This window comes from Chiloscyllium plagiosum, unplaced genomic scaffold (genome assembly GCF_037043375.1).
Source record: "Chiloscyllium plagiosum isolate Xiang-an unplaced genomic scaffold, Cpla_swu_hap1 HiC_scaffold_14, whole genome shotgun sequence".
Lineage (NCBI taxonomy): Eukaryota > Metazoa > Chordata > Chondrichthyes > Orectolobiformes > Hemiscylliidae > Chiloscyllium > Chiloscyllium plagiosum.
The window spans coordinates 12,146,541-12,162,235 of NW_028270152.1; the positions used below are offsets into that span (position 1 = coordinate 12,146,541).

At 50.5% G+C, this 15,695-nt stretch overlaps 5 non-coding genes across 5 annotated transcripts; all 5 read left to right on the forward strand.

Moving 5' to 3' along the window:
• Window positions 1–2,328: 2,328 nt before the first annotated feature.
• trnaf-gaa (transfer RNA phenylalanine (anticodon GAA)) lies at window positions 2,329–2,401 on the forward strand. The gene has a single exon. It is a non-coding gene; the product is annotated as a tRNA-Phe (tRNA).
• Window positions 2,402–3,577: 1,176 nt separating this feature from the next.
• trnaf-gaa (transfer RNA phenylalanine (anticodon GAA)) lies at window positions 3,578–3,650 on the forward strand. The gene has a single exon. It is a non-coding gene; the product is annotated as a tRNA-Phe (tRNA).
• A 1,176-nt stretch (window positions 3,651–4,826) lies between these two features.
• trnaf-gaa (transfer RNA phenylalanine (anticodon GAA)) lies at window positions 4,827–4,899 on the forward strand. The gene has a single exon. It is a non-coding gene; the product is annotated as a tRNA-Phe (tRNA).
• A 2,426-nt stretch (window positions 4,900–7,325) lies between these two features.
• Window positions 7,326–7,398, forward strand: trnaf-gaa (transfer RNA phenylalanine (anticodon GAA)). Its single transcript has one exon. It is a non-coding gene; the product is annotated as a tRNA-Phe (tRNA).
• Window positions 7,399–12,322: 4,924 nt separating this feature from the next.
• Window positions 12,323–12,395, forward strand: trnaf-gaa (transfer RNA phenylalanine (anticodon GAA)). Its single transcript has one exon. It is a non-coding gene; the product is annotated as a tRNA-Phe (tRNA).
• Window positions 12,396–15,695: the final 3,300 nt, after the last annotated feature.

The following is a 15,695-nucleotide window of genomic DNA, read 5'->3' on the forward strand; positions in this document are numbered from 1 at the left end:
TGGTATGGATTGCATCTCACCCTCCTTCTGCAGCGATGCTGTGCCTTTTGCTTCCAGTCTCATGGCACATTTCTTCTCATTGGCTCCGTAACGAGCATTCCAAAACAGTCAAATAATCAAATGGACAAACCCTCAATCCTGCACCAATTCAAATTCTCCTACTGTTCATTGACCAACATCTGCGAACGCACAAAACAGTCTTTGAGTCAGCAACGCGTACATGGTGGCCTTTGCACTCTCTCTATCAAACACTCCCTCGCTCATAAGCTTGCTGACGGCCAGCTGTTCCAGCTTGCAAAAACTGGTGATCCCTGATCGCAATGGAAAGGTTGCAGGAGAGATGCTGACATGCGCATGGCCGCCTGACTTTAGGTTGATTTGAGCGTCCCAGAGGTGCGCCTCAGCAAATCGCTTTGGACTGTCCTTGTTTTCGACACAAGCGGTCACTTCAGAAATGATCGTGCAGAATGACGATGGAAAAGTATTCACAAACAGACTCGGTCGGGTAAACAGTCAGTGACTTGCATGCCGCTTTGGAGATGGTTGCAGAGAACTTGGGAATCCTCAAGCCTGCAGAGTAATAACTGAAGGTTTTAACAGTGGACGGACTAAGCCGGAGCAGAGGCGATTTGTTCAAATTGTTCCGGTGCATCGGGTTGCTTGCAAAGCAGCTTAGACTGATACTGACCATTTGCAGACGGATGGCATCACGTGCAGCATTTCGAGAGGTAGAGGAGAGATGGGGTGAAGCTGGCGAGACATGTTGACGGTGAACGGAGCACGACGCGGAACTTGTCGAGGACTGGAGGGACCAGTTCCTCGTTGTGCATTTGACGAGCGAGTTGACCAGAGCCAAGCAGTCAACTTCAGAAATGATTGTGCAGAATGAACGACAGTGTAGATATAGACGGTATAAAGAGGCAGCGGCCGAAGCGAACTGTCCGCCGAGAAAACAGGGTGGGAAATTTTGCCGGAAGAAGTTGATGTTGTGAGGAGATTTGGAACAAATACGCTGGGCAAATCCCAAGTGAATGTGGCCGCGAGCAAAGTGCCTGAGCGCGCTGAGCTGGCAGCAGCTGCCGAAATAGCTCAGTTGGGAGAGCGTTAGACTGAAGATCTAAATGTCCCGGGTTTCGGCAAGTGCAGGACTGCTTGCGTGCTCCCTCCTTTGTTTAGCTGTGATGGAGGCGAGTGAATAAATGTGAAGCTCTGCACCTTTCCTTGCTGGCGAAAGGGTGGTTTGGATTGCTTCTCACCCTCCTTCTGCATGGTGCTCCTGCAGCGATGCTGCGCCTTTTGCTTCCAGTCTCATGGCACATTTCTTCTCATTGGCTCCGTAACGAGCATTCCAAAACAGTCAAATAATCAAATGGACAAACCCTCAATCCTGCACCAATTCAAATTCTCCTACTGTTCATTGACCAACATCTGCGAACGCACAAAACAGTCTTTGAGTCAGCAACGCGTACATGGTGGCCTTTGCACTCTCTCTATCAAACACTCCCTCGCTCATAAGCTTGCTGACGGCCAGCTGTTCCAGCTTGCAAAAACTGGTGATCCCTGATCGCAATGGAAAGGTTGCAGGAGAGATGCTGACATGCGCATGGCCGCCTGACTTTAGGTTGATTTGAGCGTCCCAGAGGTGCGCCTCAGCAAATCGCTTTGGACTGTCCTTGTTGTCGACACAAGCGGTCACTTCAGAAATGATCGTGCAGAATGACGATGGAAAAGTATTCACAAACAGACTCGGTCGGGTAAACAGTCAGTGACTTGCATGCCGCTTTGGAGATGGTTGCAGAGAACTTGGGAATCCTCAAGCCTGCAGAGTAATAACTGAAGGTTTTAACAGTGGACGGACTGAAGCCGGAGCAGAGGCGATTTGTTCAAATTGTTCCGGTGCATCGGGTTGCTTGCAAAGCAGCTTAGACTGATACTGACCATTTGCAGACGGATGGCATCACGTGCAGCATTTCGAGAGGTAGAGGAGAGATGGGGTGAAGCTGGCGAGACATGTTGACGGTGAACGGAGCACGACGCGGAACTTGTCGAGGACTGGAGGGACCAGTTCCTCGTTGTGCATTTGACGAGCGAGTTGACCAGAGCCAAGCAGTCAACTTCAGAAATGATTGTGCAGAATGAACGACAGTGTAGATATAGACGGTATAAAGAGGCAGCGGCCGAAGCGAACTGTCCGCCGAGAAAACTGGGTGGGAAATTTTGCCGGAAGAAGTTGATGTTGTGAGGAGATTTGGAACAAATACGCTGGGCAAATCCCAAGTGAATGTGGCCGCGAGCAAAGTGCCTGAGCGCGCTGAGCTGGCAGCAGCTGCCGAAATAGCTCAGTTGGGAGAGCGTTAGACTGAAGATCTAAAGGTCCCTGGTTCAATCCCGGGTTTCGGCAAGTGCAGGACTGCTTGCGCGCTCCCTCCATTGTTTAGCTGTGATGGAGGCGAGTGAATAAATGTGAAGCTCTGCACCTTTCCTTGCTGGCGCAAGGGTGGTTTGGATTGCATCTCTCCCTCCTTCTGCAGCGATGCTGTGCCTTTTGCTTCCAGTCTCATGGCACATTTCTTCTCATTGGCTCCGTAACGAGCATTCCAAAACAGTCAAATAATCAAATGGACAAACCCTCAATCCTGCACCAATTCAAATTCTCCTACTGTTCATTGACCAACATCTGCGAACGCACAAAACAGTCTTTGAGTCAGCAACGCGTACATGGTGGCCTTTGCACTCTCTCTATCAAACACTCCCTCGCTCATAAGCTTGCTGACGGCCAGCTGTTCCAGCTTGCAAAAACTGGTGATCCCTGATCGCAATGGAAAGGTTGCAGGAGAGATGCTGACATGCGCATGGCCGCCTGACTTTAGGTTGATTTGAGCGTCCCAGAGGTGCGCCTCAGCAAATCGCTTTGGACTGTCCTTGTTTTCGACACAAGCGGTCACTTCAGAAATGATCGTGCAGAATGACGATGGAAAAGTATTCACAAACAGACTCGGTCGGGTAAACAGTCAGTGACTTGCATGCCGCTTTGGAGATGGTTGCAGAGAACTTGGGAATCCTCAAGCCTGCAGAGTAATAACTGAAGGTTTTAACAGTGGACGGACTGAAGCCGGAGCAGAGGCGATTTGTTCAAATTGTTCCGGTGCATCGGGTTGCTTGCAAAGCAGCTTAGACTGATACTGACCATTTGCAGACGGATGGCATCACGTGCAGCATTTCGAGAGGTCGAGGAGAGATGGGGTGAAGCTGGCGAGACATGTTGACGGTGAACGGAGCACGACGCGGAACTTGTCGAGGACTGGAGGGACCAGTTCCTCGTTGTGCATTTGACGAGCGAGTTGACCAGAGCCAAGCAGTCAACTTCAGAAATGATTGTGCAGAATGAACGACAGTGTAGATATAGACGGTATAAAGAGGCAGCGGCCGAAGCGAACTGTCCGCCGAGAAAACTGGGTGGGAAATTTTGCCGGAAGAAGTTGATGTTGTGAGGAGATTTGGAACAAATACGCTGGGCAAATCCCAAGTGAATGTGGCCGCGAGCAAAGTGCCTGAGCGCGCTGAGCTGGCAGCAGCTGCCGAAATAGCTCAGTTGGGAGAGCGTTAGACTGAAGATCTAAAGGTCCCTGGTTCAATCCCGGGTTTCGGCAAGTGCAGGACTGCTTGCGCGCTCCCTCCATTGTTTAGCTGTGATGGAGGCGAGTGAATAAATGTGAAGCTCTGCACCTTTCCTTGCTGGCGCAAGGGTGGTTTGGATTGCATCTCACCCTCCTTCTGCAGCGATGCTGTGCCTTTTGCTTCCAGTCTCATGGCACATTTCTTCTCATTGGCTCCGTAACGAGCATTCCAAAACAGTCAAATAATCAAATGGACAAACCCTCAATCCTGCACCAATTCAAATTCTCCTACTGTTCATTGACCAACATCTGCGAACGCACAAAACAGTCTTTGAGTCAGCAACGCGTACATGGTGGCCTTTGCACTCTCTCTATCAAACACTCCCTCGCTCATAAGCTTGCTGACGGCCAGCTGTTCCAGCTTGCAAAAACTGGTGATCCCTGATCGCAATGGAAAGGTTGCAGGAGAGATGCTGACATGCGCATGGCCGCCTGACTTTAGGTTGATTTGAGCGTCCCAGAGGTGCGCCTCAGCAAATCGCTTTGGACTGTCCTTGTTTTCGACACAAGCGGTCACTTCAGAAATGATCGTGCAGAATGACGATGGAAAAGTATTCACAAACAGACTCGGTCGGGTAAACAGTCAGTGACTTGCATGCCGCTTTGGAGATGGTTGCAGAGAACTTGGGAATCCTCAAGCCTGCAGAGTAATAACTGAAGGTTTTAACAGTGGACGGACTGAAGCCGGAGCAGAGGCGATTTGTTCAAATTGTTCCGGTGCATCGGGTTGCTTGCAAAGCAGCTTAGACTGATACTGACCATTTGCAGACGGATGGCATCACGTGCAGCATTTCGAGAGGTCGAGGAGAGATGGGGTGAAGCTGGCGAGACATGTTGACGGTGAACGGAGCACGACGCGGAACTTGTCGAGGACTGGAGGGACCAGTTCCTCGTTGTGCATTTGACGAGCGAGTTGACCAGAGCCAAGCAGTCAACTTCAGAAATGATTGTGCAGAATGAACGACAGTGTAGATATAGACGGTATAAAGAGGCAGCGGCCGAAGCGAACTGTCCGCCGAGAAAACAGGGTGGGAAATTTTGCCGGAAGAAGTTGATGTTGTGATGAGATTTGGAACAAATACGCTGGGCAAATCCCAAGTGAATGTGGCCGCGAGCAAAGTGCCTGAGCGCGCTGGGCTGGCAGCAGCTGCCGAAATAGCTCAGTTGGGAGAGCGTTAGACTGAAGATCTAACGGTCCCTGGTTCAATCCCGGGTTTCGGCAAGTGCAGGACTGCTTGCGCGCTCCCTCCTTTGTTTAGCTGTGATGGAGGCGAGTGAATAAATGTGAAGCTCTGCACCTTTCCTTGCTGGCGCAAGGGTGGTTTGGATTGCATCTCACCCTCCTTCTGCAGCGATGCTGTGCCTTTTGCTTCCAGTCTCATGGCACATTTCTTCTCATTGGCTCCGTAACGAGCATTCCAAAACAGTCAAATAATCAAATGGACAAACCCTCAATCCTGCACCAATTCAAATTCTCCTACTGTTCATTGACCAACATCTGCGAACGCACAAAACAGTCTTTGAGTCAGCAACGCGTACATGGTGGCCTTTGCACTCTCTCTATCAAACACTCCCTCGCTCATAAGCTTGCTGACGGCCAGCTGTTCCAGCTTGCAAAAACTGGTGATCCCTGATCGCAATGGAAAGGTTGCAGGAGAGATGCTGACATGCGCATGGCCGCCTGACTTTAGGTTGATTTGAGCGTTCCAGAGGTGCGCCTCAGCAAATCGCTTTGGACTGTCCTTGTTTTCGACACAAGCGGTCACTTCAGAAATGATCGTGCAGAATGACGATGGAAAAGTATTCACAAACAGACTCGGTCGGGTAAACAGTCAGTGACTTGCATGCCGCTTTGGAGATGGTTGCAGAGAACTTGGGAATCCTCAAGCCTGCAGAGTAATAACTGAAGGTTTTAACAGTGGACGGACTGAAGCCGGAGCAGAGGCGATTTGTTCAAATTGTTCCGGTGCATCGGGTTGCTTGCAAAGCAGCTTAGACTGATACTGACCATTTGCAGACGGATGGCATCACGTGCAGCATTTCGAGAGGTAGAGGAGAGATGGGGTGAAGCTGGCGAGACATGTTGACGGTGAACGGAGCACGACGCGGAACTTGTCGAGGACTGGAGGGACCAGTTCCTCGTTGTGCATTTGACGAGCGAGTTGACCAGAGCCAAGCAGTCAACTTCAGAAATGATTGTGCAGAATGAACGACAGTGTAGATATAGACGGTATAAAGAGGCAGCGGCCGAAGCGAACTGTCCGCCGAGAAAACAGGGTGGGAAATTTTGCCGGAAGAAGTTGATGTTGTGAGGAGATTTGGAACAAATACGCTGGGCAAATCCCAAGTGAATGTGGCCGCGAGCAAAGTGCCTGAGCGCGCTGAGCTGGCAGCAGCTGCCGAAATAGCTCAGTTGGGAGAGCGTTAGACTGAAGATCTAAATGTCCCGGGTTTCGGCAAGTGCAGGACTGCTTGCGTGCTCCCTCCTTTGTTTAGCTGTGATGGAGGCGAGTGAATAAATGTGAAGCTCTGCACCTTTCCTTGCTGGCGAAAGGGTGGTTTGGATTGCTTCTCACCCTCCTTCTGCATGGTGCTCCTGCAGCGATGCTGCGCCTTTTGCTTCCAGTCTCATGGCACATTTCTTCTCATTGGCTCCGTAACGAGCATTCCAAAACAGTCAAATAATCAAATGGACAAACCCTCAATCCTGCACCAATTCAAATTCTCCTACTGTTCATTGACCAACATCTGCGAACGCACAAAACAGTCTTTGAGTCAGCAACGCGTACATGGTGGCCTTTGCACTCTCTCTATCAAACACTCCCTCGCTCATAAGCTTGCTGACGGCCAGCTGTTCCAGCTTGCAAAAACTGGTGATCCCTGATCGCAATGGAAAGGTTGCAGGAGAGATGCTGACATGCGCATGGCCGCCTGACTTTAGGTTGATTTGAGCGTCCCAGAGGTGCGCCTCAGCAAATCGCTTTGGACTGTCCTTGTTGTCGACACAAGCGGTCACTTCAGAAATGATCGTGCAGAATGACGATGGAAAAGTATTCACAAACAGACTCGGTCGGGTAAACAGTCAGTGACTTGCATGCCGCTTTGGAGATGGTTGCAGAGAACTTGGGAATCCTCAAGCCTGCAGAGTAATAACTGAAGGTTTTAACAGTGGACGGACTGAAGCCGGAGCAGAGGCGATTTGTTCAAATTGTTCCGGTGCATCGGGTTGCTTGCAAAGCAGCTTAGACTGATACTGACCATTTGCAGACGGATGGCATCACGTGCAGCATTTCGAGAGGTAGAGGAGAGATGGGGTGAAGCTGGCGAGACATGTTGACGGTGAACGGAGCACGACGCGGAACTTGTCGAGGACTGGAGGGACCAGTTCCTCGTTGTGCATTTGACGAGCGAGTTGACCAGAGCCAAGCAGTCAACTTCAGAAATGATTGTGCAGAATGAACGACAGTGTAGATATAGACGGTATAAAGAGGCAGCGGCCGAAGCGAACTGTCCGCCGAGAAAACTGGGTGGGAAATTTTGCCGGAAGAAGTTGATGTTGTGAGGAGATTTGGAACAAATACGCTGGGCAAATCCCAAGTGAATGTGGCCGCGAGCAAAGTGCCTGAGCGCGCTGAGCTGGCAGCAGCTGCCGAAATAGCTCAGTTGGGAGAGCGTTAGACTGAAGATCTAAAGGTCCCTGGTTCAATCCCGGGTTTCGGCAAGTGCAGGACTGCTTGCGCGCTCCCTCCATTGTTTAGCTGTGATGGAGGCGAGTGAATAAATGTGAAGCTCTGCACCTTTCCTTGCTGGCGCAAGGGTGGTTTGGATTGCATCTCTCCCTCCTTCTGCAGCGATGCTGTGCCTTTTGCTTCCAGTCTCATGGCACATTTCTTCTCATTGGCTCCGTAACGAGCATTCCAAAACAGTCAAATAATCAAATGGACAAACCCTCAATCCTGCACCAATTCAAATTCTCCTACTGTTCATTGACCAACATCTGCGAACGCACAAAACAGTCTTTGAGTCAGCAACGCGTACATGGTGGCCTTTGCACTCTCTCTATCAAACACTCCCTCGCTCATAAGCTTGCTGACGGCCAGCTGTTCCAGCTTGCAAAAACTGGTGATCCCTGATCGCAATGGAAAGGTTGCAGGAGAGATGCTGACATGCGCATGGCCGCCTGACTTTAGGTTGATTTGAGCGTCCCAGAGGTGCGCCTCAGCAAATCGCTTTGGACTGTCCTTGTTTTCGACACAAGCGGTCACTTCAGAAATGATCGTGCAGAATGACGATGGAAAAGTATTCACAAACAGACTCGGTCGGGTAAACAGTCAGTGACTTGCATGCCGCTTTGGAGATGGTTGCAGAGAACTTGGGAATCCTCAAGCCTGCAGAGTAATAACTGAAGGTTTTAACAGTGGACGGACTGAAGCCGGAGCAGAGGCGATTTGTTCAAATTGTTCCGGTGCATCGGGTTGCTTGCAAAGCAGCTTAGACTGATACTGACCATTTGCAGACGGATGGCATCACGTGCAGCATTTCGAGAGGTCGAGGAGAGATGGGGTGAAGCTGGCGAGACATGTTGACGGTGAACGGAGCACGACGCGGAACTTGTCGAGGACTGGAGGGACCAGTTCCTCGTTGTGCATTTGACGAGCGAGTTGACCAGAGCCAAGCAGTCAACTTCAGAAATGATTGTGCAGAATGAACGACAGTGTAGATATAGACGGTATAAAGAGGCAGCGGCCGAAGCGAACTGTCCGCCGAGAAAACAGGGTGGGAAATTTTGCCGGAAGAAGTTGATGTTGTGAGGAGATTTGGAACAAATACGCTGGGCAAATCCCAAGTGAATGTGGCCGCGAGCAAAGTGCCTGAGCGCGCTGAGCTGGCAGCAGCTGCCGAAATAGCTCAGTTGGGAGAGCGTTAGACTGAAGATCTAAAGGTCCCTGGTTCAATCCCGGGTTTCTGCAAGTGCAGGACTGCTTGCGCGCTCCCTCCTTTGTTTAGCTGTGATGGAGGCGAGTGAATAAATGTGAAGCTCTGCACCTTTCCTTGCTGGCGCAAGGGTGGTTTGGATTGCATCTCTCCCTCCTTCTGCAGCGATGCTGTGCCTTTTGCTTCCAGTCTCATGGCACATTTCTTCTCATTGGCTCCGTAACGAGCATTCCAAAACAGTCAAATAATCAAATGGACAAACCCTCAATCCTGCACCAATTCAAATTCTCCTACTGTTCATTGACCAACATCTGCGAACGCACAAAACAGTCTTTGAGTCAGCAACGCGTACATGGTGGCCTTTGCACTCTCTCTATCAAACACTCCCTCGCTCATAAGCTTGCTGACGGCCAGCTGTTCCAGCTTGCAAAAACTGGTGATCCCTGATCGCAATGGAAAGGTTGCAGGAGAGATGCTGACATGCGCATGGCCGCCTGACTTTAGGTTGATTTGAGCGTCCCAGAGGTGCGCCTCAGCAAATCGCTTTGGACTGTCCTTGTTTTCGACACAAGCGGTCACTTCAGAAATGATCGTGCAGAATGACGATGGAAAAGTATTCACAAACAGACTCGGTCGGGTAAACAGTCAGTGACTTGCATGCCGCTTTGGAGATGGTTGCAGAGAACTTGGGAATCCTCAAGCCTGCAGAGTAATAACTGAAGGTTTTAACAGTGGACGGACTGAAGCCGGAGCAGAGGCGATTTGTTCAAATTGTTCCGGTGCATCGGGTTGCTTGCAAAGCAGCTTAGACTGATACTGACCATTTGCAGACGGATGGCATCACGTGCAGCATTTCGAGAGGTAGAGGAGAGATGGGGTGAAGCTGGCGAGACATGTTGACGGTGAACGGAGCACGACGCGGAACTTGTCGAGGACTGGAGGGACCAGTTCCTCGTTGTGCATTTGACGAGCGAGTTGACCAGAGCCAAGCAGTCAACTTCAGAAATGATTGTGCAGAATGAACGACAGTGTAGATATAGACGGTATAAAGAGGCAGCGGCCGAAGCGAACTGTCCGCCGAGAAAACAGGGTGGGAAATTTTGCCGGAAGAAGTTGATGTTGTGAGGAGATTTGGAACAAATACGCTGGGCAAATCCCAAGTGAATGTGGCCGCGAGCAAAGTGCCTGAGCGCGCTGAGCTGGCAGCAGCTGCCGAAATAGCTCTGTTGGGAGAGCGTTAGACTGAAGATCTAAAGGTCCCTGGTTCAATCCCGGGTTTCTGCAAGTGCAGGACTGCTTGCGCGCTCCCTCCTTTGTTTAGCTGTGATGGAGGCGAGTGAATAAATGTGAAGCTCTGCACCTTTCCTTGCTGGCGCAAGGGTGGTTTGGATTGCATCTCACCCTCCTTCTGCAGCGATGCTGTGCCTTTTGCTTCCAGTCTCATGGCACATTTCTTCTCATTGGCTCCGTAACGAGCATTCCAAAACAGTCAAATAATCAAATGGACAAACCCTCAATCCTGCACCAATTCAAATTCTCCTACTGTTCATTGACCAACATCTGCGAACGCACAAAACAGTCTTTGAGTCAGCAACGCGTACATGGTGGCCTTTGCACTCTCTCTATCAAACACTCCCTCGCTCATAAGCTTGCTGACGGCCAGCTGTTCCAGCTTGCAAAAACTGGTGATCCCTGATCGCAATGGAAAGGTTGCAGGAGAGATGCTGACATGCGCATGGCCGCCTGACTTTAGGTTGATTTGAGCGTTCCAGAGGTGCGCCTCAGCAAATCGCTTTGGACTGTCCTTGTTTTCGACACAAGCGGTCACTTCAGAAATGATCGTGCAGAATGACGATGGAAAAGTATTCACAAACAGACTCGGTCGGGTAAACAGTCAGTGACTTGCATGCCGCTTTGGAGATGGTTGCAGAGAACTTGGGAATCCTCAAGCCTGCAGAGTAATAACTGAAGGTTTTAACAGTGGACGGACTGAAGCCGGAGCAGAGGCGATTTGTTCAAATTGTTCCGGTGCATCGGGTTGCTTGCAAAGCAGCTTAGACTGATACTGACCATTTGCAGACGGATGGCATCACGTGCAGCATTTCGAGAGGTAGAGGAGAGATGGGGTGAAGCTGGCGAGACATGTTGACGGTGAACGGAGCACGACGCGGAACTTGTCGAGGACTGGAGGGACCAGTTCCTCGTTGTGCATTTGACGAGCGAGTTGACCAGAGCCAAGCAGTCAACTTCAGAAATGATTGTGCAGAATGAACGACAGTGTAGATATAGACGGTATAAAGAGGCAGCGGCCGAAGCGAACTGTCCGCCGAGAAAACAGGGTGGGAAATTTTGCCGGAAGAAGTTGATGTTGTGAGGAGATTTGGAACAAATACGCTGGGCAAATCCCAAGTGAATGTGGCCGCGAGCAAAGTGCCTGAGCGCACAGAGCTGGCAGCAGCTGCCGAAATAGCTCAGTTGGGAGAGCGTTAGACTGAAGATCTAAATGTCCCGGGTTTCGGCAAGTGCAGGACTGCTTGCGTGCTCCCTCCTTTGTTTAGCTGTGATGGAGGCGAGTGAATAAATGTGAAGCTCTGCACCTTTCCTTGCTGGCGAAAGGGTGGTTTGGATTGCTTCTCACCCTCCTTCTGCATGGTGCTCCTGCAGCGATGCTGCGCCTTTTGCTTCCAGTCTCATGGCACATTTCTTCTCATTGGCTCCGTAACGAGCATTCCAAAACAGTCAAATAATCAAATGGACAAACCCTCAATCCTGCACCAATTCAAATTCTCCTACTGTTCATTGACCAACATCTGCGAACGCACAAAACAGTCTTTGAGTCAGCAACGCGTACATGGTGGCCTTTGCACTCTCTCTATCAAACACTCCCTCGCTCATAAGCTTGCTGACGGCCAGCTGTTCCAGCTTGCAAAAACTGGTGATCCCTGATCGCAATGGAAAGGTTGCAGGAGAGATGCTGACATGCGCATGGCCGCCTGACTTTAGGTTGATTTGAGCGTCCCAGAGGTGCGCCTCAGCAAATCGCTTTGGACTGTCCTTGTTTTCGACACAAGCGGTCACTTCAGAAATGATCGTGCAGAATGACGATGGAAAAGTATTCACAAACAGACTCGGTCGGGTAAACAGTCAGTGACTTGCATGCCGCTTTGGAGATGGTTGCAGAGAACTTGGGAATCCTCAAGCCTGCAGAGTAATAACTGAAGGTTTTAACAGTGGACGGACTGAAGCCGGAGCAGAGGCGATTTGTTCAAATTGTTCCGGTGCATCGGGTTGCTTGCAAAGCAGCTTAGACTGATACTGACCATTTGCAGACGGATGGCATCACGTGCAGCATTTCGAGAGGTAGAGGAGAGATGGGGTGAAGCTGGCGAGACATGTTGACGGTGAACGGAGCACGACGCGGAACTTGTCGAGGACTGGAGGGACCAGTTCCTCGTTGTGCATTTGACGAGCGAGTTGACCAGAGCCAAGCAGTCAACTTCAGAAATGATTGTGCAGAATGAACGACAGTGTAGATATAGACGGTATAAAGAGGCAGCGGCCGAAGCGAACTGTCCACCGAGAAAACAGGGTGGGAAATTTTGCCGGAAGAAGTTGATGTTGTGAGGAGATTTGGAACAAATACGCTGGGCAAATCCCAAGTGAATGTGGCCGCGAGCAAAGTGCCTGAGCGCGCGGAGCTGGCAGCAGCTGCCGAAATAGCTCAGTTGGGAGAGCGTTAGACTGAAGATCTAAAGGTCCCTGGTTCAATCCCGGGTTTCGGCAAGTGCAGGACTGCTTGCGCGCTCCCTCCTTTGTTTAGCTGTGATGGAGGCGAGTGAATAAATGTGAAGCTCTGCACCTTTCCTTGCTGGCGCAAGGGTGGTTTGGATTGCATCTCTCCCTCCTTCTGCAGCGATGCTGTGCCTTTTGCTTCCAGTCTCATGGCACATTTCTTCTCATTGGCTCCGTAACGAGCATTCCAAAACAGTCAAATAATCAAATGGACAAACCCTCAATCCTGCACCAATTCAAATTCTCCTACTGTTCATTGACCAACATCTGCGAACGCACAAAACAGTCTTTGAGTCAGCAACGCGTACATGGTGGCCTTTGCACTCTCTCTATCAAACACTCCCTCGCTCATAAGCTTGCTGACGGCCAGCTGTTCCAGCTTGCAAAAACTGGTGATCCCTGATCGCAATGGAAAGGTTGCAGGAGAGATGCTGACATGCGCATGGCCGCCTGACTTTAGGTTGATTTGAGCGTCCCAGAGGTGCGCCTCAGCAAATCGCTTTGGACTGTCCTTGTTGTCGACACAAGCGGTCACTTCAGAAATGATCGTGCAGAATGACGATGGAAAAGTATTCACAAACAGACTCGGTCGGGTAAACAGTCAGTGACTTGCATGCCGCTTTGGAGATGGTTGCAGAGAACTTGGGAATCCTCAAGCCTGCAGAGTAATAACTGAAGGTTTTAACAGTGGACGGACTGAAGCCGGAGCAGAGGCGATTTGTTCAAATTGTTCCGGTGCATCGGGTTGCTTGCAAAGCAGCTTAGACTGATACTGACCATTTGCAGACGGATGGCATCACGTGCAGCATTTCGAGAGGTAGAGGAGAGATGGGGTGAAGCTGGCGAGACATGTTGACGGTGAACGGAGCACGACGCGGAACTTGTCGAGGACTGGAGGGACCAGTTCCTCGTTGTGCATTTGACGAGCGAGTTGACCAGAGCCAAGCAGTCAACTTCAGAAATGATTGTGCAGAATGAACGACAGTGTAGATATAGACGGTATAAAGAGGCAGCGGCCGAAGCGAACTGTCCGCCGAGAAAACTGGGTGGGAAATTTTGCCGGAAGAAGTTGATGTTGTGAGGAGATTTGGAACAAATACGCTGGGCAAATCCCAAGTGAATGTGGCCGCGAGCAAAGTGCCTGAGCGCGCTGAGCTGGCAGCAGCTGCCGAAATAGCTCCGTTGGGAGAGCGTTAGACTGAAGATCTAAAGGTCCCTGGCTCAATCCCGGGTTTCGGCAAGTGCAGGACTGCTTGCGCGCTCCCTCCATTGTTTAGCTGTGATGGAGGCGAGTGAATAAATGTGAAGCTCTGCACCTTTCCTTGCTGGCGCAAGGGTGGTTTGGATTGCATCTCTCCCTCCTTCTGCAGCGATGCTGTGCCTTTTGCTTCCAGTCTCATGGCACATTTCTTCTCATTGGCTCCGTAACGAGCATTCCAAAACAGTCAAATAATCAAATGGACAAACCCTCAATCCTGCACCAATTCAAATTCTCCTACTGTTCATTGACCAACATCTGCGAACGCACAAAACAGTCTTTGAGTCAGCAACGCGTACATGGTGGCCTTTGCACTCTCTCTATCAAACACTCCCTCGCTCATAAGCTTGCTGACGGCCAGCTGTTCCAGCTTGCAAAAACTGGTGATCCCTGATCGCAATGGAAAGGTTGCAGGAGAGATGCTGACATGCGCATGGCCGCCTGACTTTAGGTTGATTTGAGCGTCCCAGAGGTGCGCCTCAGCAAATCGCTTTGGACTGTCCTTGTTTTCGACACAAGCGGTCACTTCAGAAATGATCGTGCAGAATGACGATGGAAAAGTATTCACAAACAGACTCGGTCGGGTAAACAGTCAGTGACTTGCATGCCGCTTTGGAGATGGTTGCAGAGAACTTGGGAATCCTCAAGCCTGCAGAGTAATAACTGAAGGTTTTAACAGTGGACGGACTGAAGCCGGAGCAGAGGCGATTTGTTCAAATTGTTCCGGTGCATCGGGTTGCTTGCAAAGCAGCTTAGACTGATACTGACCATTTGCAGACGGATGGCATCACGTGCAGCATTTCGAGAGGTCGAGGAGAGATGGGGTGAAGCTGGCGAGACATGTTGACGGTGAACGGAGCACGACGCGGAACTTGTCGAGGACTGGAGGGACCAGTTCCTCGTTGTGCATTTGACGAGCGAGTTGACCAGAGCCAAGCAGTCAACTTCAGAAATGATTGTGCAGAATGAACGACAGTGTAGATATAGACGGTATAAAGAGGCAGCGGCCGAAGCGAACTGTCCGCCGAGAAAACTGGGTGGGAAATTTTGCCGGAAGAAGTTGATGTTGTGAGGAGATTTGGAACAAATACGCTGGGCAAATCCCAAGTGAATGTGGCCGCGAGCAAAGTGCCTGAGCGCGCTGAGCTGGCAGCAGCTGCCGAAATAGCTCCGTTGGGAGAGCGTTAGACTGAAGATCTAAAGGTCCCTGGTTCAATCCCGGGTTTCGGCAAGTGCAGGACTGCTTGCGCGCTCCCTCCATTGTTTAGCTGTGATGGAGGCGAGTGAATAAATGTGAAGCTCTGCACCTTTCCTTGCTGGCGCAAGGGTGGTTTGGATTGCATCTCTCCCTCCTTCTGCAGCGATGCTGTGCCTTTTGCTTCCAGTCTCATGGCACATTTCTTCTCATTGGCTCCGTAACGAGCATTCCAAAACAGTCAAATAATCAAATGGACAAACCCTCAATCCTGCACCAATTCAAATTCTCCTACTGTTCATTGACCAACATCTGCGAACGCACAAAACAGTCTTTGAGTCAGCAACGCGTACATGGTGGCCTTTGCACTCTCTCTATCAAACACTCCCTCGCTCATAAGCTTGCTGACGGCCAGCTGTTCCAGCTTGCAAAAACTGGTGATCCCTGATCGCAATGGAAAGGTTGCAGGAGAGATGCTGACATGCGCATGGCCGCCTGACTTTAGGTTGATTTGAGCGTCCCAGAGGTGCGCCTCAGCAAATCGCTTTGGACTGTCCTTGTTGTCGACACAAGCGGTCACTTCAGAAATGATCGTGCAGAATGACGATGGAAAAGTATTCACAAACAGACTCGGTCGGGTAAACAGTCAGTGACTTGCATGCCGCTTTGGAGATGGTTGCAGAGAACTTGGGAATCCTCAAGCCTGCAGAGTAATAACTGAAGGTTTTAACAGTGGACGGACTGAAGCCGGAGCAGAGGCGATTTGTTCAAATTGTTCCGGTGCATCGGGTTGCTTGCAAAGCAGCTTAGACTGATACTGACCATTTGCAGACGGATG